Here is a 14,655-nt window from a genome sequence, read left to right as displayed (position 1 = left end):
TTCCTATTCAGGGGTCTCTCCTTTACCTGCCCATTATTAATAGATTACACTCCTTTATTAATAAATGATGTTATCCTAGAAGAAATTATCTCATTTTACTTATAGGTTAAAATTCCAGGGGCTACACCAGTCTGGGTGTGCCCACATAACCTGGGGGAAAACATTCCTAGAAAAATGGGGTTTGCCAACACACCCCGCCCAGCTCTACAGCTGGCCCTTGGGTTGCATTTTCAAGGAAAGTGAGGATTCTAATAGGAAAAGAGAGCAAGAGGTAAAGACTGTCAGCTTTAACGACACAGCTAACCACCTCTCAGAGACACAGAGCCAAGAGACAAGATGTTGTTTTTGTGTAGTCCTGTCTGATTCTTTGTGACCACATGAACCATCACATGCCAGGTCCTTCTCTCTTCCACTAGCCCTTGAAGTTTGTCCAAGTTCATGTTCGTTGTTTCCATGGCATTATTTCATCCTCAGCACCCCCTCCCCTTTTGACACCAATCTTTTACAAAATTAGGGTCTATTCCAATGAGTCCTTCTTCTCATTATGTGGCCAAAGTATTTAAGTTTCAGCTTCTGTCTTTGACCTTCCAGTGAGTAGTCTGACTTCATCTCTTTAAATATTGACTCTTGATCTCCTTACTCTCCCAGGGACTATCCAGTCTTCTCCAACATCATAATTAGAAGCAGGTCTTTACCTACAGTAATAACAAATGAGGCAGTTCACCACTCTGAGGATTTTGTTTTATTCCAGAAAGTATATGAAGCCACTGAACAGAGAATGTGAAATGATCAGACGTGTCCTTTAGAAATGTCAGTTTGACAGTTATCTAGAGAGCAGATTGGAGAAGGGAGACCCTGGAAACCCCGACAAAATGTGGAAGCTATTGCAATAGTCTAGGTAGGAAGGTGATGAGGGCCTGAATTAAAGTAGGGGCCTCCTCAGTAAAAAGAAAGTGACAAATATCAGAAATGTTATGCATGGAAAATCTACCCCCAAATGTTATTTATAAACATTAGGTCATGACTTAAATATCTTATCTTCAGAAAACAAACATTCTAATATCTACCACAGTTTGAAAAAACCTCTTGTCAGTTATATATAATTTGTTGGCTTTTGTTAAAACACTCTCTGAGAACCAAAAATATCATTTAATTTCTTCCAAAATGTTCTTTTATTTTCTTCTGCCACGTAAACATGTGCAGAGATTTTCTTTGGTCTCCTTCTGCCAGCAGTTGCTAATTAGTATAGTCTCTACCAACATCACTGCCCCCCTCCCTTCCTCTACTCAATGGCTTAAGAAGCAAGCATTAATTATGACTCCTTTTTTTTACATCCCATATTGTAATCATTTTAATTCGGTTATAAATAGATATCTGTGCTGTGGTTAATTGTTTTCAGAAGCAATTTCTTTAGAAGGCATTTAGATAAAGCTCTGTGGGTTGAAAGTCAGCTGCGATTAGTCTGCATCATACTTTGGACCCATTATGAAGAAGACAGTTGTTAGCCGCCAACACATTGACCAACAAGGAAAGAAGCTGTTTTTGTATACTCACTTTTGTCAATTCTCACCAAGGAGAATAAGAAACCTACATACATATCCATTCAATTGCCAATGCTCTGCAGACTGCAAATGCAATGGGTGCTTGCACTGAATAGTTACATTTATCTCATTCTAAAATTTGCAATATTCTTCAGTCACACATCAAATTAATTTTTTTAATCTGATCATGTCATTCTCTTTAGATATTCTGGAATTACTACCCAAGGAACCCCCGAATTGCCAGAAGCCCCTTTTTTCCTCAAGTTCTGTTTCTTTTGTGTGTGGGGTGTGGAGGGCAGAATTACCTGCAGAGAGAAGAAGGTGGGGGGAAATGGCCGATCATTGAACTGGGTTACTGGCCTGTGACAAGTTTTAATTAGAACCAAGAACCACAAGTCTGAAAAAAAAAAAAGAGCTTACTCATTCTCAACAAAGGTTTTGGGACAACTTTGAGTTAGGGAGACAGTGTCATCAATAGATACATTTGGAATGGTTGCGATAGCAACAAATCAAAGGAGAGACTTCACATATCTTCAGTTTGGCAAAACAACTGTTGATTCCACATTGGGCTGTTTTCAGCTTATAGATTAACCCAGGGATCCTAATTAACTGGTAAGTAACATCAGCTTTGTAAATGCCCACAAATAAAGTGATGGTGACCAAACTTGGCACCCAAAAAGAGACATGAGAAGGTACTTGTCTCCCTTCTTTACAGAAGTATAATACTACAGGCAATGCTAGACTTTTTCAATGTTTTGGTTAGTTTTTATAAACTTTTTTTTTTTTACTCGGGGAGAGAGAAGAGAAGAGGAGATAAATATAAGTGATGTAAATGCAGAAGATAGAGTTAACATAATTATGTATTTTGGCTTTTTTAGAAAAAGGAAAAGAAATAGAGATCAATATAAGGATATAATAAAATTTGAACCAGGACTTGAGATAGTATGGGAAGGGAAGGAGAGGTGCAGTGAAGGAAAGAGTGCTTCTATTTTTCTTTTGGCAGCTTTATTTCAGCCTTCTTCCCCACCCCACAACTAGTCAAGCCATTCTGGAAAGCAATTTGGAACTCTGCCCAAAAAGCTATTAAACTGTATATACCCTTCAAACCAGTGATATGACTATTATGTCTATACTCCAAAGAGATCAAAGAAAGATGATCTCCCTCTCCCTCCCCCACTCATTGAGATGATGATCTCTTAAATTCTCACTAATCTCTAAATCCTATGACCCTAAGGTTGAAGGAGAAAAAGTTAAGAAATCCTTTCACTTAGTAAGGCATTTATGACTTTAGTAGATAAAGTCTTGAAGTGGCAGCTAGAATAGAGCACAGGACCAAGAGTCAGGAACATCTGAATTCAAATTTGACCACAGATACTTACTGTGTAATTTGAATCTGTTACCCTAAAAACTATGATCCCCAGCACCCTACTCTCTTCCTGTCGTTATGTGCTGACATAGACAGGAGAAAAATTTGGTGGACTTCTGTCTCTTGAGTCTCTCCTTCCTGTCTCAGCTTTGGTGGAGTGGGCTTTTCAAGCAGGTAGAAAAAAACTTAGTCACTTGGTTCTGTTTTGTTAGATAATAAACTTTATAAAATATAATACTTGAAGTATTGGACACATTAATTTAAGTCTTACATTTATGGCAACCAGAAGTGGGGTTCAGAACCCTGAATTCTCTCTGAGTAGATTAGTTTGAAAAGAAGCCCCGCTTCTCCTGTCACAGCTTTTTGGCTGCTGCCCCTGCCTGGATAGTCTTTGTGAAGCCATTGCTATTTCTGCTTCTTCTTCTTCTGCTGCTGCTGCTTCTGCTGCTGCTGCTGATTATGATTATAATGATTGGAGCCAGCCACTCTTTGGAGGCTTGGAAAATATATATTTCCCTTGTATTGCCAACAGCTGAGTGCTTGCTAGCTGCTTGCCTTGGAAGCCTGGGTGTGTTTCCCATAGACAATCCCTCTTAACGCCCTGTCCACATGGCAGGGGAAGCAAACTGCTCCCTGGAGTTTTACCCCTAGGGGTAAGGGGAAGGAAGGTTATTCTTCCAAACAGGAAGTAGAATTGCAAACATGGCCCACTCTATGAAAGAGTGGTGCATTACCTATCTCAAAAAGCTCCCAGTTTTAGGATGTCTCTTCTTCCTACCATTCCTGGGTGTAGATTCTCAAATAAGAAGTCATCTTGGCCAAAGCCATTCCCTTTAGAGTACCAGAGGAGGATAAGGAGTGGAGAAAGACAGAGAGTTAAGGCATGGTAATTATTGTAGCAGACCAGATCTGACTTCAGGTTGGTCTAATAGTCTACGTTGGAGAATAGAATGAAATTTGAAATTTAGGAATTATCAAAAAGAGGCTTATTTGGCCACACTGATTCATGTGAGTATGGTTTCCTAGTTTCTCTGTTGCCCTTGCTGGTTTGCTATTGAGAAACCCATGTGAGAAGCATCTGACTTCCATACATAGCCCTTATACTTAGGACATCAAGAAATTGTGTCAACTGTCCAAACCTTATTCCTCTAAGCTAATTAAGTCTCAAGCATGGTCTCAAAACTTTTGAAGTCTAGCCACACAAAGCATAGGGCTTTAGAATATTGTTCTTAAAACCTATGATCTTTAAACAAATCCCTACCCTTTTTGACTTTGGTCAGTGATCACTAGGAATAAACCCAAAATTCATCAGAGATGGGAAAGGGATAGCATGTTTATTTCATCCCTTTGGGTAACACAAAGATTTAGATTTATTATGCATCATCTCAGATCAATGCATATGAATACAAGGGGCAGACACTCTTATGAGGAACAGAAATTTGTTTCCTTTTTTTAAAAAGATAAACTTGAAACTACTTGTTTATATTTTTCTTAGAATGACCGAAAAGAAAAAAAAAAGCTCTTTATAACCAGTCTAGATGAAACTCCAAGCCAGGACCAGTTCACGAGAACTAATTCCATATTCCCTAGTTTCTGTAAGAATCATTGAACCCTGAGGAAAATTATTCTCTACTTCAAAGAGTATGGGTTGCATAAACAATGTCCAATAAGTTTGAGCTGGTGATGAACCCTAATCCAAATATGAATGCAAATCTCTAGTCTAATATCCCAGTTATAGATCAAGGGAGGCTATTATTATATACTGAGCCTTTCCAAAAATTGACATGTATGTAAAGCCTGGACAGCAAGTGTCTAATCACAGAACAAAACTCTATATGACTTGAGAAAGCCTCTTTGCATAGAGAGTCCAACTGCAAGAGAATCGCTAGTTTTTCCAAAGGAGAGTGTTTGATAAGCTTATATAACTGTTGTCTTTATAAAAGAAAATTGAGTTTTCTGCCCTTCATTTTCTGAGTGACAGGTCATTATTATTAAAACACGCAAAAAAAGTCTATGGGTCCACTTGAAGAGGCTGGGTTGCTCTGCACTATAGAGCTAAATATACTTAATAAGGCAATGTGGTCTAGTGGATAGAGTGATGGATTTAAAGCTAAGAACATCTAAATTCGAGGCTTGCTCCTAACCCTAGCAATGTGACCTTGGGAAACCATTTGGAACCCTCATTTTTCTCATCTGTATTTAAATTAAGAGGGGCTTGGTCTAGGTGCCTTCTAAGATCTCTTCCAGAAGAAAATCTTTGATCTTATAATCCTGAACACCACTTATCTCTCTATCAACCTTACTCACCCAATATTTACATGTTAGACTCCTGATAAATGTTCCCTTTGGCTACCTAGCATTATGAGAAGATCATAGGATTTAGGACTGAAAGACTTGAGTGAGTCCAACACTCTCAGTTTGCTGATTGGGGACCCAAGAACTCATGTTGCTGAGGAATGAGCCAGACATTATTCTGTAGACTAAGGAATACCACTCTGGTCCCATAGATGACTCACACAGATATGGATTAACTGTTATCTTACTAATGTAGTAATGTAGGAGGATAGACTAGACTTAGACTCAGACAGGACCTCTCATGCATCCTCTCCCCAATTCCCAACAAGGAGACATTGGTGAGATAGGAGGAAGTTGTGGGCTGCAAAGGCAAACATCTGAGTTTCTACATTGCTCAATTTGTTCTTCTGTTGTATTTTAGAGTCAATTTTGTTGGCCCTTTTTTTCTGGATTCATAAATATAGTGCCAGCTTGAAGAGGGCTGGGAGAGCTGATGGGTAAATTTTCAGTGAGAATGTATACCTAGGAAATTAGCAGATGCTTCAAATCAGGACTTGATTAATTGCTTTGTCAATTGTCTAGACGTTTTTTAAGTGATGGAATAATGCAGATTAAGCTTAAAAATGTGTAGGGGTTTTTTCCCCTGGCAAGCCACTTGTTAAACCATCTGGATAATGACAAGTTAACTAGGTTTTTCCTGTCTTTTCTGTAAAACAGCAACTGTGGGACTTGGGAATTGGAAGCTGAGTTGATAAAGACAACAACCTGTGGCTCTTTCTTCAGTAATTGGGTAATAGCATATAGAGGTAAAATGAGACCAGAAAGCAAGGGGGAAAGTAACCAGCATAAAGAGTTCAGAGGGAACACAGTAGCCAAGAAGTGGCAGCTTTACAAAAAATAAAAATAAAAGTCAAGTTGGTGAGAAGATGAGGAAGACTGCTTTTTGTCCTAGATTCTGCATATTTTCACTGTCCTCGGATGGAATCGGAAACCAGGGACCCAAACTCAAGCAGTGCTCTGTTTCCTTATGCTTATAGTGGCCACCCTAAGGCAGGATTCCAGATACTAACCCCTCCCTTGAGCTTTCTCATCACCTCCAGGGGTCAAGTATTGGAAAACAGGTGGGCAGGGACTGTCTATGTAGGGAACACTTGAAAATTGCCTTTGAATTTGTACTTTATCCAATAAACCAGGTGACCTGGAAATTTAGTGATTGGATTCCAGGAGTGTGTAGGATCATTGATTGGAAGGGCACATTCCAGTTAAAGCATTAGAAGAGAGCCATTGATTTTCTTTTCTCAAATTCCCTAATAACCACGAACTCTATTTTTTCATCCTCTAGTTTCCATTCAGAATTCAATTCCCTGTGAGAAAGCAGCTCCAAAGGAAACGAATCTTTCTGCTAGGTCACTAGTATATGGGGAAATTAGGGGTAGGTTGGGACTATATGCTCAGTTCACCTTTGTTAGGCTGCCCAGGATGCATTTTCTCAATTCCTTGTGCCTGTTAACATAACAAGACTTACAGTGGAATCTTTAGCCACAGACATCATTATGTGTGATGGAAAATATAACCTTTGTTCAAGTAGCTGGTGACCTGGTGAATAGAGTGCTGGCCCTAGAGACAGGAAGCCCTGAATTCAAATCAACCTCAGACACTTACTAGTTTTAGGACTCTTGGAAAGTCATTTGCCCTCTGTCTGCCTCATGTGGATCATAATAGCATCTACCTTCCAGGGTGTTGTGAAGATCAAATTGAAGTGAGGTAAACTAGTTATTGACCAAAAAAAATCTGGGAAAGTAGAACTCAGAACTGGGCTTTCCTGTGAAGGTCAGTCAGCTCAGAATTGTTAGAATCCATGAGAAAATAACTCCCTTAGTGCTGGCAGCTAGGATAAGTTATACAAGGAATGCCCTGTACCCCACGCCACTGACCAATATAGCTTCTAGACAGTAAGGCTGCTCACTCCATCAAGGTTGTGTCTCACAATGAACATTATTTGCTTTGTATCTTGAACCCTATTAAAAACTGCATTGTAACTTCAGTCCGGCGCAACTTTCATTATGAAGGTTTGCCCTGGCCAGTAATAAAGAAATATTGGTTCCATTAATGTGAACTTCTGGGTGTCTGGATCCACTTTATAAAGTGCACCACTTCAAAATGAGATATTTATAAAGTGCCTCCCCATGTCTGGTACATAATAGGTGCTTAATAAATGCTTGTCCCTTTTCCTTAAAAAAAAAAGATAAGATAAAGGAAGATTCTCCATGAGCTTCATTTAGGCAAACTAAGTATTTTATGAGTTAATTCCCATAACTTTTATAGAGAAAACTGATTAGAATTCTCAATCTTTCTTTTTTTCTTAAAATTTTACCTTCTGTCTTTGAATCAGACCTAAGCATTGGCTCCAAGGCAGAAAAGCGATAAGGACTAGGCAACTGGGATTAAATGACTTGCCCAGGGTCCTATTGCTAGGAAGTATCAGAAGCCATAATTGGACCCATCTCCAACCCTGATTCTAAATTCTGAACCAGCTGTCTTTCAAGAAGGGAACATAGGCTTTTTAAATTCACAGTGCTGTCCTGGATCAGGGTCTATGTTTGAGAGTAGGAGAGACTATTTAAATACTTAAAGTTTTTCCTTCTTTTTTTACTTATAATATTCATTATTTGGATGAAAATACCATTAAACCACCATTGCCTTCTAAGCCCCTACGTCTAAGACGAGAAGAAGGCAAATGTTGACTTGGCTTGAATTAGCTGGACTTTATCATCTCGATGTATGCTGATCCATGCTCCTTGAAGATAAGGCAATGTTTTGCTTTTTTTCCTGCTTTTTCCCTATGCCTAGAAGTAGTAGGCACTTAATTGAGGCTTGCTGAATTGAATTAAATGATAAGAGTTTTTCCATCAATCATGTCACCTGTATGAAACTGAGCCCTTATTTGAGACTCCAAGTTGTTTTTTTTCCTGTGCTTAGTAGAGAGGCATCAATTAACTCTTTAATTCTGATTCATAATTTAAAGTCCATTAACTTGTTTGTAAATATTTTGATGACTGTATTTAGTATAATTTGCTTCCAAGAGCACAATATTCAACAAATTATGCTATTTTAGCTTGCCCGTTATTAAAATAGCATAATTAATCACTGTTTCTTCTGAATAGTAGTACACAATTGAATGTAATGTTTGAAAAATATACCTAGATACAAACCAAATTTGGATTGTTATATATCACTACATGCTCATTTGCATTCCATTTTAGGTAAAGGAGAAACTTTCTACTATCTTTACGTTATGGCACTAAATGCTTTAAGCTTCATTTAAAGTCTTCCTGCTGTTGATAGCTAGTGAGCAGTACACACAATTTTTTCTGTAGTTGAGGCATTTCCTTTTTTTTTTCCAAATCAGGAGTAAAGTCACAATACTTACTTTTCCTAAAGCCCCCTAAAATTGTTGTGACTCTCTTTTCTATTTAAAAAAAGGGTTTTCTGGCAACCACACATCTTCATCAACCCACAACCCCATTTTGAAGCTCATCATTTGAGTAGGAGCTAGCTATTGTGTGTAAGAAAGGCTAAAGATTATCCTTTAAACCAGCAGAGTAATTCAGTCCCATTCAGGTCTTTAAAAAAAAGGACTACCATCTTTTTTTTCTGAACAATTCAAAGTATAATTGAACAAAATAGACCAATTTTAAAATAAAATGGTTAAGGATTCCCCAAATATCCATAGAAAAATCCTAAACAAAATTAGTGTAATATAAGATCTAAAAATCAAAAGAGAAATGTTAGTTTCTAATATTTTAAATATTAGATGGGAGGGAAGGGTAGATCTCTAATTCAACAAGCATTTTTTTTCACTACTTTCTCTGAACTAAATACAATGCTAGACTACAAAGACCAAAAAACATACTCTGTCCTTCATGAGCTTATGGCTTGAGGTTGGGAAAGGAGAAGAAAGAAGCACCTAAGAGAGTGTATACATGTAAGTAGACAGAACAGGAGGAAAAGATTGTTATTTAATGGTTAATATTAGTCATTCCAATTTTTAAAAATAGGACATTTCACAGGGGCTGAAATTTCTTCATTTTCCATTGAAAAAATACTAATCATTACAAGGCAACAGAATTCTCTTCTTCACTTCTGTTAATTGCAGTTTCTCTTTGTGTCAAGAGACCACCATGATAATTGATGTGAAACTCTATGCAACTGGAGTTGAAGGAGGTGGGCTCTATTGACTTCATCAGTTTTCACTTTCTTTGCCGTCATTAAGAAATCCAGACTCTCCAATACTCAAGACATGATGAATTTCGCTACATTAGAGCTTCCACTATTCATTGGGATTCCTGAAATGTTCATGTTATTTTTTTTCAGGGGAGGTTCACAAGACTATTTTCTCTAGGAGAAAAATGATTTCCCTTTCTAGGTCATGCACTTGTCTGCTCCAGGGAGAATTTCCCAAACCCAAGCAGAAATCTATTTCCTGGGTATGCTTTACTTTACATTTGGGGCTGTCTTCTCTTGGGATGTGCCACCTGCTCTCAGCGTCAGCATTTCTGCTACTGACTGCATTGCCAGGATATCTTGGCCCATGATCACCTGGATTTGTTCCAGTCTTGTAGAAGAAGGGAAGCTTCTCTGCCTCACTAACTCCACTTGGTTAGAAGCTAAATACTTTGGATTTCATCTCTATAGGTATATCTCCAGGCATCAATTTCTTGGGAGTCAGAGTGGTACATTAGAAAGAGGGCTGAATTTGGAATCAGAGAACCTGGGTTCAAATACTGGTTCTGTCAGATAAGATATGGTCTTAGGTAAGTCACCTAACCACTTGGTCTCAGTTTTCTCCTCTGTAAAATAAAAGAGTTGGACTAGATGGCCTTTGTGGTCTCATCTAGTACTAGATCTGTGATCCTCTGATTAGACAAAAAATCTGATTACTACATCCAAGAATATAAGAATTGCCAAAGAGGCTTGTTGGGCCCTCGTATCAGGAGGACATAACAGCTACTTACCAGTGTGGTGTATGAAAGAAAGAACATTGTACTTGCCATCAAAAGGTTCAAATTTAAGTCCTGTGTCTGACATTGAATAGCTATATGACAAGCCCTTTAATCTCTATGATTCTCAATTTCCTCACCTCTAAAAGGGGAATAATATTTTCAATGCACACCAAATAGACTTGGACATTTTGTAAACTGTAAAATACCAAAGAACTGTTAACTATGATTATGGTGACATTATCCTCAAAAGATTGGGAACATGACTCAACTACCTTTAATTTTCTCTGAATGAATTTGTTATCAGTGTCTGATATATAGTTTAAGTGCTTAATAAAGGCATTCCATCCATCCATCCATTCATCCATTCATCATCTCTTCTACTCTAGTCCATAGCTTAACCATAATAATAGCTGACATTTATATAGTGCTTTAAGGTTTGCACAAACTTTTATATAACGACAACATTCTTAGGTAGACTTAGTGTTCCATTAAAGGCAGCTAAATAGCTAAGTGGATAAAGCGCTGAGTCTGGAGACAGGAAGACTTGAGTTCAAATGTGATTACAGACATTTAATACCTGTGTGGCCCAAGGCAAGTCATTTAACCTCTGTAGACAATTGTCTTAATCCACTCCAGAAGTAAATGACCAACCACTACAGTATCCATGCCAAGAAAACCCCAAGGACACTGTGGTCCAAAGGGGTCACAAAGAGTCAGACACAATTCAGTGACTGAAGAATAGCAAAAGGGTTACATGTATATAGTTTTTAAGATGTGAAAGGGACATACATAATATATATGCACATGCAAATTATGACAACTTTCCAAGGTAGGTGCTACTAATACTCATTTTACAGAATGAGAAAACAGACTTAAAAAGGTTAAATCACTTGCATGGGGTCATACAACTACTGGAAGTCTGATTTGGAGTCTCAGTTTCCAAATCTAGCCTTTTACCCTCTACACCAGAGAGTTTTTCTCCTACTTGCCCTAGGCTGAGTCAAATACCTTTCTCACTCTTCATGGCACTGATAAGAAACAATTCCTACAGGAGGAAGGTCTACCCACTTGGGTCCCAGATACAATTTCTCACCTTATTCCCTCTCCCCATACACTACAACCCTACTCTCTCCCCACCATGAAAGGGAAATAACTTGGTTTACCATGGGACAGCTATAGCTGCAGCTACTCCTGGACTGTGGCATTAGAGAAGAGCGTCAACAGGAAAAAAAAAAGGAAAAGAGGGGAATTGGACAGACAAAATTACTCCTGGACTGAGACATTAGAAAAGATTATCAACAGGAAAAAAAAGTGAGGAGGGGAATTGGACAGGCAAAATTTCTCTTCATTTATTTTTCATCTCTCAAAATAGGGGTTGAAGGGAGGACCACAAAGAGGGAAGATACACGAATGAGTACAGCATACCTGGACAATAAGAAACTCTTATTCAGAAGTGGCTGCCTTTATTCAACCATGCCAACCATCACCAACACTGCCATTTGTAAGAGTGCTTGATAGAGGCAGCATGAGGCAGTAGATTACATTGGTTCTGAAGTCAGAAAACCTGGGTTCTATTCCCCTCCCAGACAGACATTTACTAACTGAGTAACTGTAGACTCACTTTCTGTGCCTCGGTTTCTCTATCTGTAAAGGAGGGGTTGGATTCTATGGACTCCCTCCCAGCTCTGATTCTTGTGAATCATTAGCCAGGGTTTCCATAGTCATTTTGGAGGATTTCGGTGTTGATGATCTGAGGTCACTTTGTTAAAGAAGGACTTCTAAATATTGTGGCCATTCCATTTGAACCAAAATAGTACTTTATTGTAGAGCTGGACTACCTAGCAATCTGGTAAGGGATGATTATCTCTGAATAGCATTGTGTCCTTGAATGACAATTATGTAGATATCTGAATAGAGAGAGCTAAATTGGACAAATACTATCAAGAAAAAAAAAAGTAAAACTCCTAGACTCTAAAGGGTTACCTGCACGTGTCAGCCAATCAAATAACTGCACCCTCCCCCCCCCCCCCTTCACACCTACAGACACACCGCTCACACACATATTGTACGCAGCTCTGTGTGGTATAGGTACCGCCAGGAATTGCCGGACACTTCCCCATGAGCCTATTTTGGGGCACTCTACGAGGACCGAGAGACAAAGAAGCAGGAAGCACATTCGCCTCCACCGTGGAGCAGCTTTCTTCTGGCAAAGGGATGACTTCATTATAGAAATGGCACCTTTTCCATTTATTGGAATTTTCCCGACAACAGGTTTCTCACTTGGACTTTTGTAAATGTTGGCTCGATGGGACACTGAGTAGGCTACACTAGCTGCTGGCAATGGCTAAAAGTTACCCCTGATCAAATAAGTGGAGTCTTGTGAAAACATAAGATTTTACACAGGAATATACCCATGAAGCAAAAAGTGTTTGTGTCACATGGCCCTTTAATCTAGGGCCAAATTTATGGGGAAATAAACCCAATGCAAGCAGGTATGTTCTTGACTCTGCGGATGTGGCTTATGAAACACTCTCCGCTTCATAAATAAGACCGTTCGGATACTCAGCAACTTTAGCCTGCATTCGTTAAGTAGACATCAGGCCATGGACTAGTCCAATTCACCAGGGCCAGTGCTCAACAATGTACTTCATTGTGAAGCATCTTTGGCTCCTGGTTATGACGGACAGGCATGCGGTACTGTGTGCCTTGGGCTTAAACCTTCCTTCATTCCCCTTCTTAATGTAAATAATAATAATCTGGGCAAAAGGTGTTATAACGTGTTGAGAAGCACCACACCACTGGAGTAGCTCCTCCGAGTAGAAACGGAGACAATGCCCATCAACTAATTAACCTACACCTAGTAGTACACCAAGTGTGGTTTTCAGGGTGGGAGGATCCCCTTCACTTTAAGTGCGGTCTTCGAAGGCAAAACTATTTTAAATAGAATACAAAGAGATGATTTGCCAATTAAAATACTCCTCTCTTTTCCAACTACGTTTCTGGGTGAGGCTTTCTGCCTCTATTTCAATCAAAACAACATATCGCCAACAGATTGAATGCAGAAGCAGATATGAGAATCCATCTGTCTTCCATTATGCCAGACATAAAAGAGATTTGCAAAAATATGTAAAACAAGAACACTCTCCTCACCATTTTTTCAATAGATTTTACTTATGAAAACGGATTGGATACTGGAAAGCCCACACTAAGTTTTGACAATGGCAAAAAAAATCATCCTAAACAATCATAATCTATAATAAACACTGTAGACAATGTTTTATTTACATTAATATGCAATAGATTTATTATGGTTGTTTTAAACTAATGAAAAAATAATTTAAAGCTATTCATTTTAACTGGTAACATGGCAAATGCTGATAGAAATAACCCACATAAACGAAAGCTCCTTGGAACTTCAATGTGTTGTTTTTTTTTTTAACCCTTATCTTTCATCTTGGACTCAATACTATATGTTGGTTCCAAGGCAGAAGAGTAGTAAGGGCTAGGCAATGAGAGGTCAGTGACTTGCCCAGGGTCACACAACCAGGAAATAGATGAGGGCAGATTTGAACTCAGGACCTCTTGTCTATAGAGAGGCCTGTCTCTCAATCCATTGAGTTACCTAGTTACCCCAACTTCAGTGATTTTTTTAAAACATTATTTTATTTGGTCGTTTTCATACATTATTCACTGGAAACAAAGATCGTTTTCTTAACTTCAGTGATTTTTAAAGAGTATAAAGGAGTCCTGACACTATAAATTTTCTACAACTGTCAAAAGTCTTTATTCAATTCACGTGAAAGAACCATAACATGTACATGGGATGAAAGACTCTTCAACCCTGTCATGCTCAAAGAGAACATACCCCCCCCATTTGAGGATCTCCAAACTATGGCTTTCCAATTGAATCTGAAATAGCTCTTGTTTGGTCCAAAGGGGAGGAATAAAGACCATAGCTTGAAAGGGTGCTTTGGACAAAGACAGCAAAGAGTTCTGTCAAAGTAATTAGGCTGAAAAGTTAAGTGTGAATTGGCATCATGAGGCTTAAATTTCTCTCCTAATAAATGTAGGTTGAAATGGACAAAGCACTTAGCAAAACATTTGGGAAGGGTGGCTGAACCCCCAAATTAGAAAAACAGTGTGAGGCATTTTGCCAAATATAGGGCACTGCAGAGCTCAAATTCCCTTGACTTTCTCATACTTTTTGCCCTCACTCACCTACAATGCTCCATTCTGCCTGTGTGTGTGTGTGTGTGTGTGTGTGTGTGTGTGTGTGTGAGATCTGCATGAAGTTCAGTGGCCAGTTGCTATAGTTTTCTATCACTTGATATGATATCATACCCCTCCTTCAATCAGAGAAAGGAGATGATGCCCATTTAGATAAAATTGAACAAGAAGCCTGAGTCATGACAAGTCCAGTGTAGAACATTCTCAGTGACAGGCACACTGT

This window comes from Monodelphis domestica, chromosome 3, assembly GCF_027887165.1.
Source record: "Monodelphis domestica isolate mMonDom1 chromosome 3, mMonDom1.pri, whole genome shotgun sequence".
NCBI lineage: Eukaryota > Metazoa > Chordata > Mammalia > Didelphimorphia > Didelphidae > Monodelphis > Monodelphis domestica.
Note: the sequence above shows the minus strand (reverse complement) of the source record.